This window comes from Leptonychotes weddellii, chromosome 1, assembly GCF_054177405.1.
Source record: "Leptonychotes weddellii isolate Sample4059 chromosome 1, ASM5417740v2, whole genome shotgun sequence".
Lineage (NCBI taxonomy): Eukaryota > Metazoa > Chordata > Mammalia > Carnivora > Phocidae > Leptonychotes > Leptonychotes weddellii.
Window position 1 is genome coordinate 144,297,119 of NC_138369.1, and position 16,510 is coordinate 144,313,628.

The window sequence follows — 16,510 nt, forward strand, 5'->3', positions numbered from 1 at the left end:
AGGGGAGTTCAGAGAAACCCTCTCCTTGCATTTAGTATTTTTCAAGAGCCTGCAGGAGAGAGGGAGGGAATGAAGGAGCAAGGGAGGGAGGGAGGGAGGGAGGGAGGAAGGAAGGAAGGAAGGAAGGAAGGAAGGAAGGAAGGAAGGAAGGAAAGAAGGAAGGAAGGAAGGAAGGAAGGAAGGAAGGAAGGAAGGGGATTCTCTTCTGTCCAACTGAGTCACTCATTCCAATGCTATATATCTCCTGTTCAGAACAGAAGATTGTACCAGGTTCTCGTATTCACCTAGTGCCTATTTCCCAAATTTGTAGCCACTTAACTAGAAAGTGGTAAGAAGAAGGCCCTGGAATACTGACATTGTTAATTTAATCTTCATCCTACGGTGATGGCAAACACCCAACTCAGAGCACATGGCATCTAGTAGTAGTATGGATGTTTACACACATTGTAACTGTTAAGCAGAACAATGCCTGTGTTCCTATTGTGATAATAATCACTCCATGTGAACCTAACATGTGCAAGGCACAATAATAGGTTCAATTTCCCTATAAAAAATTACACATGTAACTGTTTTAGCAATCTCAACACTAACATTTATATATGGGCACTTACAGATGTACCAAAATAGACCATAGTAATGGAATGAAATGCACCTCTTCCTGATAACAGATATAGATCAGTAGAGTTAACTGGTGAAGTGAAATGGTTTGAGAGTCCCAGCAGTTACTCTTGCTGGGTGTCAAGGTGGGAATGTTGATTTACGTTAGGAATATGGGAAAAAAGAATAAAATAGTTTCCATAAACATTAATTCTCCTGGGCAAAACTTTATTCTCTGGCAGAAAAAAAAAAAATGAGACATAACCCCCACTTATTTCTATTGAAAAAGAGATCAATGCAATGGAACTAAAAACTGGTTCTCAGCCTTGGCTGCAAGTTAAAATCCTCTGGGGAAATTTTTTTTAAATGTCAGGGTCCCCTGCAAATTCATTAAATCAAAATATGTGGGGATAGAACCTGGCATTGAGAGTCAAGAACTACAGGACTTAAGTGAACAGAAAATTTAGAATTACCTAATTTGGTGATCTTCAAAATAATTATTTTTAAATTGTTGGAGACTTCTCTTCAAACCCAATTAAAGCAAACTAATTAAGTACATAAATTTGGGCTGCGCTTGCTTAATCAAGGTTGGAAATGCAGTGTTGGGGTTGAAGAGGGTGTCCCGACTTATGTCCGCTCACACATTCTATCCTTCTTCCTGTCCTCCAAGACCCTTAGGGGTTCTGGCCTCCCTGAAGTTTAAAAAGTTCTCATCTGAAAGATTCAAATGTTTTCACATGAAAAATTAGGAAGATGTTGCTTTTTAGTACCTAGAAATGGATTAATAGTCTTCTTAGATATCTATAAAGAAAAATACCACAATGAGTGCAGGCCTATAAAAGATTATAAAATGTCTTATAAAAGACATTGGTTTCAGTACAAAGCCAGTGGGATGAATGAGATGAATTCACATGGTTCTATTTTCACATCCCCATTTCTACCAATCAGCTTGTCTTCTTGCCAACTTTTCCAGTAGAGGAACACTGAGGCTACCGTTGAAAAAGATTTTTAAAAAATATGAATATGGTAGCTTAAGCTGTTAATTACTGTTGCTGTGTAATGATTCATTTATGATAATTAATGTGCTAATTCTTTGTACTTGTGTCCTCAAGCAATTCTGTGAAGGGTGCAATTTTAAAATTCAACAAACACAAATAACAGGCAGTAACTGTCCAAGCGGTACCATTTAAGTGTTATTTCGTGAATTATAATATTTCAATTCCATTCACTTAAAAGGATTAGCTTCCAAGGTATGGTTGTATTCTGATCCTATTTCATATTAATTACTCCTGCAATACCAATAACATCCGAGTTTGTACAGCATCTTTCACAGGATCTTTCTTCATAGTGAAAGCAAGAGTGTGAGAAAGAGAGATAGGAAGCACTCTGGTTCTTTGGTTTTGTTTGTTTGTTTGTTTGTTTTTAAGAGAGGCAGAGTGGGGGGAGGGGCAAAGGGAGGAGGAGACGGAATCTTAAGCAGACTCCACAACCAGTGTGAGCCCAGCAAGGGGCTTGATCTCACAACCCTGAGATCACGACCTGAGCCAATATCAAGAGTCAATGCTTAACCAACTGAGCTGCCCAGGTGCCCCAGAAGTACTCGAGCTCAATTAAACTCAACAACTATTTATGGAATGCCCATGTGTGCTGGACACTGAAACAGATACAAAGACGTGTCCGGCATGGTCAGTGGTCCAAGGCAAGCTAATGGGCCCTGTGATATAACAGCTCCAATTTATCAAGCACTTACGATGACCAGACTCACGTATCTTTCCCTTAATTTTCTTGATGATGGTGCAGGGTAGGAATTATCATTTCTATTTTACAGATGAGGAAAGATTAAGAACTTACCCGTAGCCACCCCGCTAGTATTTAGCAGAGCTGGAATTTGAACCCAGGGGTGGGTTGCTGGAAAATTCTGCCTTTCCCTAGTAGAATACATAATCAAGAGACTTCAGCAAAATTGCAAAGTAGGCAATGTTTGCCTTTGGTTTCCCTGCCATCCCCATGTTGTATAATCACCTTTCTCCATTGGAGTCTTTCCCCTCCCCTACCTGTTTCCCAGTACTTTCTTCATTGTTTTCGGGATTCCAAGCACAATATAGAAACATTCCTTTTAGACATGCCCTCTCCACTAAGTCTCTTCTACTCTAGGCCAGAGTAGTCCAATAAAACATTCTATAATAACAGAAATGTTCTATATCTGCACTGTCCAATATGGTAACCACATGCGGCTACTTAGCACTTGAAATGTGGCTGGTGTGACTGGGAAAGTGAATTGTTGATTTTATTTTAATTAATTTAAGTTTGAATTTAAGTTTAAGCAGCCACACACAGCAAGTGTCTCTCACAGCTGACAACACAGCTCCAAAACCTCCTCAGCTCCCTCTGTGTTTAAAACATTCCTTATCTGTGTTTGCCTTTTTTCAGAGGCTGTTCATCTAGGACACTGTGTCACTTACCACATCTAATACATTAATGGTGATTAATTTGTACATGCACTTCCCCAAAAATGGTTGCATTTGAAAAGAGGCCTTCTGGATATGAAAATGAGAATTTTCAGATGCGATGACAAGACACGAAGGATATTTTGGTTTGTTTTATTTTTTATCAAAAGGACCTTTAAGTTTCATTAATAGCCAGATATTAGGCCTACATATTTCCAGTCACATTCAGCCTTTATGATAATCAAGCAATTTGTATCACATACCCTGTCATGGAACTCAAATGTTTTCAACTGTTTTTCCAAAGTACTTTGATTGATGTACATTTTGTTCCGTTTTCTGCTTCCTTTCCATACTGGAACCCAAAAAGTTAACAGCACCTGGAGTACCCAGTTTTATGAAAAATACTGCTGCCAAGAGCCCAAAGGCAAAAGCCACAACCTGTCCCACTCCTGTAGCAGGTGCCTGGGAGGTGCTCAAAAGGCTACAATAGGCTCTCCACCCCAGTTATTGCATTTTTCCCCAGAGTTACAAAATTGAAGGTTTTCAGAGTAGAAAATTGAGAAGGAGCCAAGCGTGTAGCTGAGACACAAAAGCAGACAATAAGGGCTGACCTTATCTAATCAAGGGACTTTGGGAAAAGAGAAAAATGCATAGTGCTGGGGGAAGGTGGATCACGAATCAGAGCAGAAGCTAAAATCCACCAAATAGGACAACCTCAAATCACACTCCAGGTGGAGGGGACCGGCTCAAAGGAGCTTAGAAAATAATACAAGGTCTGGAAGTTGATTCTGAGGGTCCTTTGCTTTCTGGAAGCTTTTTCCATGTGACACCCACATGGTCACCCAGCCTTACCTAATCTTGGAGCAAAATGACAGGAGGATGCTTGAGGATTTGCCTCACCCTAATACACCCCTTCTTTCATGTGTACGAATTTAGTGCCAATTTCTGAATAGGCCATATGTTCTTGGCCTTTAACTTCGGGAAACTGACATGGTAGGTATGGAACAATAAGAAATACGTATATATTGGTCTCTGCCCCTGATTCCTGCTCATCTTTGGTCTTTGACCCCAGTTCCTGACACAGAACTCCTAACTGCATTGGAATTCTTTTGTTCCAACGAAGTGACTCTTGGTAGGCCCCTGGAGGGGGGTGCTCACCAGAAAGACCAAATCATGGTCAAAGCTTGAAACTTTCAGCCCCACCCCTATTCTCCCGAAAGGGGAGGAAGCTAGAGATTAAGATTGATTATGTCTAGGTGATGAAGCCTCCACAAAAGTCCTGAAAGTATGGAGTTCTGAGAGCTTCTGGGTTGCTGAATATATTCGCGTACTGGGAGGATGGTCCACCCCAACCCCACGGGGACAGAAACTCTTTCACGTGGGATGCTTCCACCCCTCACCTTATGTATCTCTTTATCTGGCTGTACAACTGTATCCTTTATTATACTCTTTGTAATAAACAGGTAAACGTAAGGAAGTATTTTCCTGAGTTCTCCAAGGAGAAGATTGTGGGAAGCTCTATTTGTGGATTGTAGGACCCTCCTTTTGTAGCCAGTTGGTCAGAAATACAGGTGATAGTCTGGGACTAGCTATTGGTGTCTGGAGCGGGTGCTGTCCTACGAGTCTGAGCTCTTCACCTATGGGGTCCACACTACCTGCAGGTAGATGGTGTCAGAACTGACTTGGATTGTAGGGCACTCAGCTGGTGTCAGAGAATCATTGGTGTGGAGATAAACCCCACATCTGCAGTGTGAGAGGAAAGGAAGGTATAGGAGTATCTGCCAGACAACAAGTCAAGCAAGGCGGGCACCCACAGAAAACAGCTGAGCAGATTCTTAAAACAAATACCTCTGCATTTTCACTGAAAAACAACCTAGGGAAAAACCATGCTTGGAGGTATCATCAGTGTTCATTCTCAGAAATGTTCCGATTCTCTGATTCACGATCCGCACTCCTTCACTCTGGGTTCCTCCCTGAAGAACCCCATGTCTCTCGATTCTTACTGGAAGTAGAGGACTGCCCTCCGAGGAGAGCATTAGGGTTTGTGTTTCTATCCATCAGAGCCTCTCCCTTCAGGTGCGCAGCATCACAGCTTTCCGTCCGCAGGTGCGAGGGAGCATGCCTAATTTAGGTAAGTCAAAGAAAATCTCCTTCAGAGGGTTTGCAACCATTCATTTTTTACCTCTGGAAGATGACTGTCATCAGGGTTCCGGTGGGCAGCCCATGCTTTGCCTTCAGGACCAGGGGCGAGAGGACTGGACGTTCCTCGGCTGAGGCTGTTTCTTGCCGCTGGGGGGGTGGGGGAGGGGCGTCGGGCAGCCCTCAGAGCCTATGACTCTGTCACGCCCTTCGGGTTCCTTCCTGCGTACATATGAAAAGGAGCTTATTCTCCCTGACAGAGCCTTTCTGATTTGACAGAAGGGTGTAAGGTATATTCACTCAAGTGAGAAAAAAAGGAAATTGAGGTCTGTTTGTATTTCCTTTAGGCCATAAGCTTCCTAAGCGGGGACTGTCATGTTTTTACTCCTTAGTGGACTGTAACCATAGCATAATATTCTGCATCTAATTTGCCCTTCATTAATTTGATTGGAGCCACGATGGTGACCACTGGCCTAATTCGAGGGAATCGCCCTGGGCGTGTAGGCTTAAACATAAGTCTGGATGGGGCGACGCACTTTCAAAAGACAGGACTGCTCTGTTCGCTGCTCTGCTCTGTGGTTCCTGCTTTGCATTTCTCATTTCCTCCAGAAGTCAGGCCCGCGGAGGCCCCGCATGGGACCCGTCGGCAAGGCGGGTGCCCACAACCGGAGGAAGGCAGGGAGGGGGCAAACTTTTCACCATGTTCATTCATTGCTTCAGGATATGGCGGGGGGGACCAGCTTTATCAATGGATCCCTTTTTTAAATTATGAAATAATTTGCACACACATATGTGAATACGTATGTGTATATGTGTGTGTGTGGTTTTTTTTTTTTAAAGATTTTATTTATTTATTTGACAGAGAGAGACACAGCGAGAGAGGGGAACACAAGCCGGGGGAGTGGGAGAGGGAGAAGCAGGCTTCCCGCTGACCAGGGAGCCCAATGCGGGGCTCGATCCCAGGACCCGGGAATCATGACCTGAGCCGAAGGCAGACGCTCAACGACTGAGCCACCCAGGCGCCCCTGTGTGTGTGTATTTTTACTCAAAAGACATTATTCTCAGAAAGGTCACAAGTGTTTAAGAACCCTCACCAAATTTATAATCTACTTAATGGTGAATCTTCAAACTAACATCCTCCACTTTTAACTAATTTTCCAAGTTCTTTCAAGGGCGCTCATGATAAGCTTCTGTCAACACCCGGGGGAGCGCTCCTGCTGTCTAGGCCCACCCCAACTACAAGGCCCAAAGCAACAGGAGATGTAATTTTCACACCTCAGAGAGTTTATTTCCTGTTTTCAGAAGCCATCTCCTGCCCCTGGTTTTCTCAGAACAGCTCATTATATAAAAGGGACTTCAGGAACAAATGGTTAAGCAGGAAGATTAGTTGTCCTCATGTTTGCAGGGTGTTATAGGCACCACTTAATTTTTCTGGTACAAAGTACAACTAACATTTGAGTCTGTCTCACCATGAAGACATAGAGATTATTGTTATTACTGAAAATAATTCATTGTGGTGTCTTTCCACAGCCTGGTTGCTTAATCCGTCCAAGTTCATCTAAGGACGCCCCCCATGACAACCCCAGCCAACATGACTTTCTTCTTGCCCTCATGTTTTATTACGTATAAGTGAAGTCTCATTTGCATGATGCTTGGTATATTTTTGCCAAGAGGAGAAAAAAAAAGATAAACATGTTGAGGACAGAGACTGAATTATATACAGTATTTCTTTAGCCCACTCATCATCTAAAACAACATTAGATATGTGGGGGCCCTCCATAAATATTTGCTAAAAGGAAACTAGAAACAAATGTTAAGTCAAACTCGAACCCATGAATCACTGTGGCTATTGATCATCTTTTACTAAGAATTCAAATACTTTCACAACTAATGCCTTCAATCACTGAGACACCATTTTTCTGATTTCTGCACCTGCCATTCACCCACCTATTTCTCAAAGAGGTTTTCCACCAAAAAGTCTGCGCTCAGAAGGAAATCATACAGTGTACTTCTAGATCAGTTTGGCAGTAGATTTTTTCAATAACAATGTCCAAATTTTTCCCATTTGGAAACAATGAGATACTTTTCCAGTTCACAAACCCACTTGTGACCATAAAAAGTAAGAAGAGTGGCTGCTCACTGATTGTTTTGGAAGAGACAACTGTCATTTTTCTGTATTATGTTTTGTGGCAGTTTCCTGGTCAATTCAATAGCCTTCTCCTGGTACCATCTTGTGCCTTCTGCACTGTGACCAAGGGGAAGCACATTCCTAGGTTCACCTCATTGTTAAATCCAAACATACTGAGCCATATGACCCTCCTGAAGGGTGAGGACTAGGTCTCTTTCATCCTGTGTTTGAGGGTCCTATTATTTAACATGCTTTATTTCAGTTCTCACCACAATCTAACAAGTGGTTCTGTTTACATCCCTTTTAGAGATGAGCTATCTTAGGAATGGGTAATTTAGCCTCTTGACTCAAAATTCTAAACATACGTATACATGAAGATGAAAAATTTTCCCTCCCTTTCTCCCTATGTACTTAGTTCCTCTCTCCTAGAGCCCGGGCCACTTGGTGTTGGTTTCTGTGTATCCCTCCAGAGTTCATTCATGCATAAAAAGTGAAGAGTGAATGAAGAGTTTTATCCCCCTTATTTATTAAAAAAAAAAAAGTCGGGGCACCTGGGTGGCTCAGTTGGTTAAGCATCCAGCTCTTGATTTCAGCTCAGGTCATGATCTCAGAGTCATGAGATCAAGCCCTGCATTGAGCTCTGCACTGGGTGTGGAGCTTGCTTAAGATTCTCTCTCCTCTGCCCCTCCCCCCTCTCTAAAAAATAAAAACCAAAAAATAAATAAATAAATAATTAAAAATAATGAAGAAAAATGTCATTATGCTACCATGCATTTTGTGTCTTTATAGGAGGACTCTGAATCCAGTTCTATCAGACTTCAAAGCTCAAGATTTCTCCACACTGCAAGACCATTTTCATAAGGAGGGAGAGCCAGAAAAACATCTTGGATTCCTCCACAGCTGGTCTTCCGGTCCCAGCTTTGCTAGGTCTTCAGGCTCTAGGATTGATGGTGAGTGCTGAGAGGGTCCTATGAAATTAGTTAAACTTTTAGCTTGTTGGTTTCAAGGTTTACATTCGGTAGAGTAAAGGCAGGAGAAGAAAAAGAAAAGATCCATGATCCAGAATATTTTCTGACCATGAGATCTTCTACAGCTTGCATTCCAGTTCAAAATGTTTCTTTATATGAGGAACTGCATGTTTTACTGGTGGTAGGATGTCTGGGGTGTGTATTACAGACATGGCCCAGGCTGCCCCTGGGAGTTGGGGCTGTGGAATAGGAGAGAAAGGGATTCAATTCTTACCAAGCCCCTAGTAGACAAGGAGCCCAAAGGGGGCCATTTGAAGTGCAAATGGGATCGTATCTCTCTTTTTCTTCCAATCAGGTACTTTTTACCTTTACTTTTACAAGAAAAGTCCAAACTGCTCCTTATGGTAGCACCCAGAGCTCTTGTGAATGCCGCCCTTGATTTCTTTCAGGCTTCCTGCCTCGTGGCGACCGCACACACCACAGCCCGGGCATTTTGTTAAAGTTGCCCTCTTGGCTGGCAATGCTCTGCTATTGCCTTTCCCATTTATTCTTCAAGACCCAGATCAGGCCTCAACTTCTCCAGAAAACCTTTTTGGACACCCCTATTCTGGATGTGTCATCCATCCTGTGTGTGCCCACTGAAACTTTGCTAAGTAGTTCAGCTGTTTCCCCTACCAGCCTGGGAGACCAGTCCTAGCATTTAGTAGGCGGTTTTGATAAGACTGTGGAGTGTAATGGTTGCGAGCGAGCATGAGCCTGCAATGAGAGTTCCTGGGGGAGTGTTTCATCTGTCACTCCTAGGTCATGAGAGCTTGGGAAGAGTGACTCACCCCCTCTGTCCTTCATTTATTCATTTGTAACATTAAATGAATAGAAGCAACCACATGGCTTGTTCTGATAATTAAATGATATGGTACAATTAAGTGCTTAGCACAGCATAGAAAGAAAGTCATTAGCTTGTTCATTTAGTTGTTTACATTTTTTGTCTTCCCCACCCCCCCAGCCCCGCTGGCACATAGCTCTGGGAATGCAAGACGTTTGTCTGGCCTGTTCACTGCCGTATCCCCAGCACCTAGAACAATACCTAGGCCCCAGGGCGTCCTTGTAGACTCTTTGTGGAATGGCTGTCTCAGTGAATGACATGGGAGTTGGTCATAACGTGTTCAAGCCACGGCAGGCCAGCCAGTGTCCTACAGGAGTGAAAGTACCAATCCTCCTAGCATGGTCTTTAAATATATTAGATACACAACAAATATTGGTGCCTTATCCTTTCCATTGTCAGCCACAGCCTCTTGCAGGAGAACGAGACCCCTTGGCAATATCCGCTCTGGAGTTGGGTGACAGTGACAAATATGAGTACAAATATCAGCAATGGTGATCTCTCTCTCAGCTGTGCACATATATGGCCTTGCTGTAAACAGTGACAGTCGTAACAACGCATTCAAAACAACTCACGCCAAGCGACTTCCTAGTTATCACTCTCATCTCTGCAGATATTAGAATCCAAGTCTTTGTAGAGTTTATATCCAACCAGAAATTCGTATTTTGTAGTCCCTGACATCATCATTTAACAAACAGGGACTTGACATTTTCAATATGAGAAATTTATTGTGACTCCTTTTTTCTGTGTAGAAGAAATTTTTAAAACATCTCAAGTAAGGAGAACATTATGTACTAAAAATTGGGGGGATGGGTGGTTTGAGGGTTTTTTTTTCTTTTATATAAATGGAATTTAGGAGACATTGCTAAATTCACCAAGATTTGAATTTGTTTTTGCTCAAGCTAGCTGTCAGTGCAGTGTAGAGAGAACAGGGAAACCGGGCGTCATTACTACTCGTTGTACCCCTATCTGGCTAGGTGACTTTGAACACTCACTCCATTTCTCACCACGCAGGCAGGGGGTGTTGAGCAGGTGATCTCCAAAATCTTCCCAGCCCTAGCCTTCTGGGTATTTCCAGCTGATGTTGCCCTAACAAATCTATAAGGGATAAACCAATCAGGGGATGACTTCCTGATTTGACTCCATGCAAAACACAGCAAAGGTTAATAAGAGGTGGTCTTTGCACTCAAAACTGGAACACACTCCAATTTGATGATATTTAAGAATGATGGGGTTAGATGGGACAGATTTTGAAAGTAAAGCAAGTCCCTGTCCCATTGCTTTGATTTTCTTTTAAATACACAATTTAATTTGCTTTAAAAGATTGTAAAAAAAAATCATGCTAAAGAAGGCTTGAAATTTTTCATGGTTATCATAGGGAAGGGGCACAGTAGTGGTGGTGGAAAAAGATGGTAGTCGGATGGGTTGAAAGGATTGATCGGAGACACCTGGGTGGCTCAGTCAGTTAAGCGTCTGCCTTGGGCTCAGGTCATGATCCCAGGGTCCTGGGGTGGAGTCAGGCATAAGGCTCCCTGCTTAGTGGGGAGTCTGCTTCTCCTTCTGTCTGCCCTTACCCCTGCTTGTGCTCTCTTCTTGACAAATAAATATTAAAAAAAAAAAAAAAGAAAGGACTGATGGTCAGCTCTGTGACACTGAATGCATTCCTTACTCTTGCTCACCCTGTTTCCCAGCATCTTCCTCAGTGATAAGAGCATAATGCCCTTCCTGACACCTCATACATCTTGGAGGAAGATCACATTTTTAGTAAGTTCAAAGAAATGCTTTGAAATGGTAAAATCTACAACCATACATTTAATAATTTTAACATACACAACAGACTAAGGATGAATAACAACATGGGTGACATGAACTTTGTTCATAATTCAGATGTACTAAAACATAATTTATTTTCTACCACTAAATTTAATGTCTATTTCAAGCCTAGAAACCTCCTCTCAGTCACTCTTGTGCTTCCTTCCTACAGCAATGAATGTAAATTCTGGGGGTTCTAGAGAACCAGGGTGTGGTTTTGGTAAGGGTGGATGGCACCTGGTCTCAAGAGTCTCCACATGGATGTCTGCTGGGGCATCCCCTTGTCCTATGTTGTTGACCCACAAAAGTTGCCGGTGATATATCCTTTCTGTCCGACTGGTACCTTTAGACTCCATGAGTCTCCCCACTATCTCTGCACCTATTTGGAGGTGTGGGAATTTTTCTGTGAGACTGCATAAAGACCCTCTTCCTTTCACTGTAGCCCCTCTCTGCGGTCTTCCTGTTCCTGGTCTCAATCTGCTATTCTCATCTGTCACCCAGTTCTAAGATTGTCTCTCAGGCTCCTAGTTATTAACAAGAAGGAAACATCTGTCTTCTCCTTTCTGGTCTCTTTACAGGGTTTGGGGAAACCCCTCCCAGTCCCCAGAGAAGACTTCTTCCCTTATCATCATTTATAATATTCTCCTTCCCAAAGATTTTGTGTTTCCTCAAAGTGCTCATCATCCCCCAAGGGCTTAGGTTTAACCTGCTCACCCTCCCTCTCCTGCCCTCCACTGAGTCACATCCTCCTTTGAAATAATGAGCAGAACTGCCTGGATACCTGAAGGGATGGAGACAGCAGTGCAAAATACTGACAGAGCAGTGGAAATGTCAGTTAATAAGAAATATAAAACTTAAAATATTTTATAAAAGTTAATATCCCACTAGTGCTACCAAAAATAATAATGGATGTGTAAAAATACATCTGGATTAGTTTGAGTTCGAGACAGTTCACAGAAAATGGAAGGAAGGAAGGGAAGGAGGGAGGGAGGGAGGGAGAGAGGAAGATTTCAGATAGTGAGGATAGGAAAAAATAACACACGGTCTGTAGCATGGCTACTTGTGAGCCTTATTAGATTCTCTGGGAGCAGCATCGTTTTGTCACGTGACTTCCCTGCCTCTCTCTCCCCATAATGAGCCTTACTCTGGGGCTGGTCAGTAGCAGGAAGGAAGGGGCTGCCCTGTGCCCTCCACCCTCCGGTGTCCAGGTCGATGCAGGCCAGTGCCCTGGGCTGATGAGCAAGTGTCCACCTCCTCCACTCCACCCCTGCCTCCCAGGTCCCCTCCAGTCCCACCACTCCTGCTAACCTGCCAGGCTGCATTTTAAATTACCGTCTTTGACAAATGTCCAGGTGGATCTATTGAATCAATGAATGTGATGAGCTGAACACAAGGCAGTGGCAATTCGGGGCCTCCCTTGGGATAACTGGTGATACCATGGGGTGTTAGGAATCTCAGCCTGAAAATCATTGCTTTGAAGGGAGGGAGGACAACTGAACCATTTCCTCCATTAAAGTGTATAAAATTTAAATAATGCCCCTTTTTTCCATGCCCATCAACCTTTTTTGTGTACTGAAAAGTCTAAATATTTATTAACTTCTATTTACAGAATTCATTATAGCTGCATTCAGCCAGGGCACTCACATATTTTAAAAACATATGGTGCTTTATAAATAGCATCATATAAAAATAATTAGGAAATAATTGTTTTCATTTTCAAGAAACAAGGTACTACCAAGCTTAATAAAATAACCAAAAAAGGGGCGCCTGCGTGGCTCAGTCGGTTAAGCATCTGCCTTCGGCTCAGGTCATGATCCCAGGGTCCTGGGATCTTAGGTCAGTGCGGAGCCTGCTTCTCCTTCTCCCTCTGCAGTTTCCCCTGCTTGTGCACTCTCTCGCTCTCTCTCTCTTTCTGTCCAATAAATAAATAAAATCTTAAAAAAAAAATAACCAGAAAAGCTGGTTCTTGCATGAGGGCCCACAATCAACAGGTCTACGTTAGTTAGATCAGCAAGCTACAGCTGACATTATGCCACATGGAAAAACAGGTTGTTCACGTTTGGGGCATCACTAGCTAGACCACCTCAACTGGCCAGTGTTGGAGGGGGCAGAGAAAGGTTCTTCAGAAGTCTGCTTCTAGCCATGTTCCAGCCACTTCTGTGAAGCCAGTCATGGAGATAAGTGAAATCCCCGTCCAGACTCTTGTGACCGGGAGGGTCAGCTCCTAAGGTGTCTCGAGGAGATGTCAGGGATCGGTGGAAGTGGGGGGAGGAGAAACTGACCAGACTTTCTAGAAGTTTCTCTCCCTCATTTTTGCCGTATAGATAGTTGGAAGTGATACTGTCTCTATCTTATCTAGAGTGCTATGAAACACAGCCTCAGCCTCTTCCTCCCAACAGATTCCTATAGAGATGTTCTGGAAATGCCCCTCCGTGTGTTTATTCATGGCCATTTCCCACAAAAACCTCAAGTGACCGAGAAGATGCTCTATCTCTCCTCATCATCCCCTTCATCATCATGCTTTGTTACTCAGCTAACACAATTTTTGGAGATGTCGGAGAAAAAAGCCAACAAAGGACTCTAATTTGAGATTCCACCATGCAGAGAAAACCGTTTTTCCTAGGGAATGTGGGCTTCTACCAATTTATGCAATCATCTAGTTTTCAAAGGTCTTGAGGAAATCACATTTCATATACATTGAAATGCTTCAGATTTGCTTCTACTGCTTTTGTATCAGCACTAACAGTCTTACCAGTCCCTTTTAATATGACTTAAAAAAAAAAAAAAAGATGAGATCTTTAAAGCTGTTGAACTCCCCGTGACTAGCCACAAACTTTGTACTATGGATGTTGTATTTTCCCTTTTATGCCTTCAGATAGACCCTTAGCCTCTGCCCTATCACCACTTTGCAGCAGCATTTAAAAGGCAGGGAAGGAGGATGACGCCAGCCACGTGGAGAGATGTGGCTGACGCCCCGAGAGCCCCCAGGGCAGCCGAAGGAGCCAGGGTGAACAGGTGGGGAGGCTGCTGTGGGCTCTCACCTGCCCTTCCCCCGCTTACCCTTGTGCCGGCTACTTTGTGTTGCAGACCGGATGTGAAAATGTCCACACCTCTAAAATTAAACTGTAGACTTCATGGGGCAAGTGGCATACCTTTGTGTCCATTCTGCGTCCTAGAACCCGAGAAACATCTGTAATGTTTATAGTTTTTGTTGTTGTTGTTAAATAAAAATAAATGTATAGTGTATATACCGCGTTGTAACTTGCTTTTTTGGTTGTTGGCAAATGCCTCTTTATGTCCATAAGTAAGTACAGACATCATAATGGTTGGTGACTGCAAAATATTTCATTGTATGGATCTGTGACGATGTACTGAAGCAGTCTCCAGCTGGTTCATACTTGGTGTGGTTGCGCGCTGGGCCATAGGGACGCCTCTCATTCCCAGGCTCCGGTTCCTTGGCCTGCCTCTGGGTTCAGTCACAACTACAACAGAGAGTGTCAGAAGATCTCAGACTCACCTGGCGCTGGTGCCCCGGGGTCAAGTCAGCACAGGAGTTTTTCCAACACTAAAGGAGCCTGAAGTAAAAGAGAGAGAGAGAGTGTGTTGTCACCCTGCCCCCAGGCAACGTTCAACCAATGGGAGACAGAACGGATGAATGAATGCTCCAGCCCCCTGCCCTTCTGAGTGTTGCCCCTGAGGGCACAGTAGGGCTGAGTCCCGGTAGCTGGACTCCATCCACAGCATTATATTTGTTTTCCCTTCTTCCCAAACCCTCTCCCTCCGGCTTCTCGGGATTAACTTGGAAATCAACTTCCTGTATCCGGGCAAGTCCCGCTTTCAGACTCCAAACCCAAACAGGGACTGTGATAAACGGCGATGCACAGGATGTCCTTGAATGTACATCTCTGCCATCGATCTAATTATTTCCTTAGGATAAATTCCTAGAACGTACACTGCTGACTCAAAGGGCATAGACTTTCTAAAACAAGCTCAAGCTAGGGCTCTGTTTAACAGAGTTCCTAACTGTAAGGGGATTGATTTTATTTTATTTGCCTGTGCCTGTTCCATCCCAGAGCTATCATGAAGCCAACTCTTCCATCAAGCAGCAAAGCACTGATTCTAACTTCCTATCGTCTTTTAAGCCACCCCCTCCAGAGGCTCTGGAAATTCCTGCCTTTTGCTGTCCTAAAGTCATGATGAATGGAATAACTGGAATGCACACCCACTGTTTTCCTAATAGACACCTCACTTTATTGCTTAGTAGTTATTAGGAATGAGTAGTAATTTTTCTGCTGAAAGACGACGTATGGGGAGAGGAAGAAATAAGAAAAACATTCACTCATCATTTAAGCCACAAGGAAATAAAACCAACCACCAGATAAAATGTCTGTTTCTCAAACAACTCAATCTTGGTATCACTAGGGGCAGTGAATCTCTTAATTATAGGTAGTAAAGTCTCTGGATTTTATTTTTCACCCCGCATCGATGGGCAGGTGTGTGTGAGACGCGCTTACAGTCGTACAGAAGGAACGCCGTCCGCGGGTACCGTGGTGGGACAGCAGCGTGCTCTCGCTAGCGAGGGGACGGAGGAAAGACTGTCAGCGCCAAATCTGGATAAGCCACAGCCTTCCCACGAGGGGGACTGGTGAGCATATGTTTGCATGTATAATTTATATAAACACATATGTGATTATTTTTAAAAATAAGTGAACTATTCATAAATCATTTAAAGAGGCAATGTACCTTTCTGACATCCTTTGGGAAGGCTATTTTACGTATTTTTCCTTTTTCTGAACAGAGGAATGCTTGATTTGACTTTTAAAGGCAAGTAGGACATCACATGGCAGATTCTAACGTCTACTCCGCTCATCCTTTCTTCCCCAACTGCATTTCAAAACCCCCCAGTTCTTCAGGAAGTCTATTTTTAAATGGCATATAGAGTCTTTCTCTTGGCAAACACTTGCATGTTCTGCCCTCTTGGGTGGCTTCCCTAAAAAGAAAAAGGGGTGGCAGGGGAACCCTTCCTTGGCTGTGTTTGCCACCAACATCAATAACCGCAGCAAGGCATCCTGACGGCTATTTATTCTGTCATAATTACTACCACCAAACTTACATGATTACAGCGTTAGTAATTCTGTTGATTATAAATAGCACTAATGCTGTAATCCATCAGCTAAGACTGGCAGCCTTATGGAGACACGGTCCATACACACACGGAGAGTTGTACCTTTGAGGATTATAATTTAAACATTTCCCATTCCCCCATGGCCTGTCTTTCTAATCTGCCTGATAAAGGCTTCGTTGAAACACTATTCCCTTTCTCCCTGCTCAGTGTCTCTGTGGCCTTCCTGAAAGTCCTTCATGCAGTCGAGGCTGTATTTTGTATTCCAAAGAGAATCCCTTGATAGTATATGGACCTGGTAATGTCCTGGTTTCTTGAATTTGCTAAAAGCAGGGGCACTGGATTGTGAAAGCCCACTAGAGCCAATTCTATTTCTATTTTCACGGTGATCTAGCTTCCTTTTGGCAAAGAGTCCTG

General features: G+C 43.3%; 1 long non-coding RNA gene across 1 annotated transcript; it reads left to right on the forward strand.

Moving 5' to 3' along the window:
- Positions 1-4,785: 4,785 nt before the first annotated feature.
- Positions 4,786-14,217, forward strand: LOC145716059 (uncharacterized). The gene is made up of 3 exons (XR_014138389.1): positions 4,786-5,175; positions 8,101-8,261; positions 13,371-14,217. It is a non-coding gene; the product is annotated as an uncharacterized LOC145716059 (long non-coding RNA).
- Positions 14,218-16,510: the final 2,293 nt, after the last annotated feature.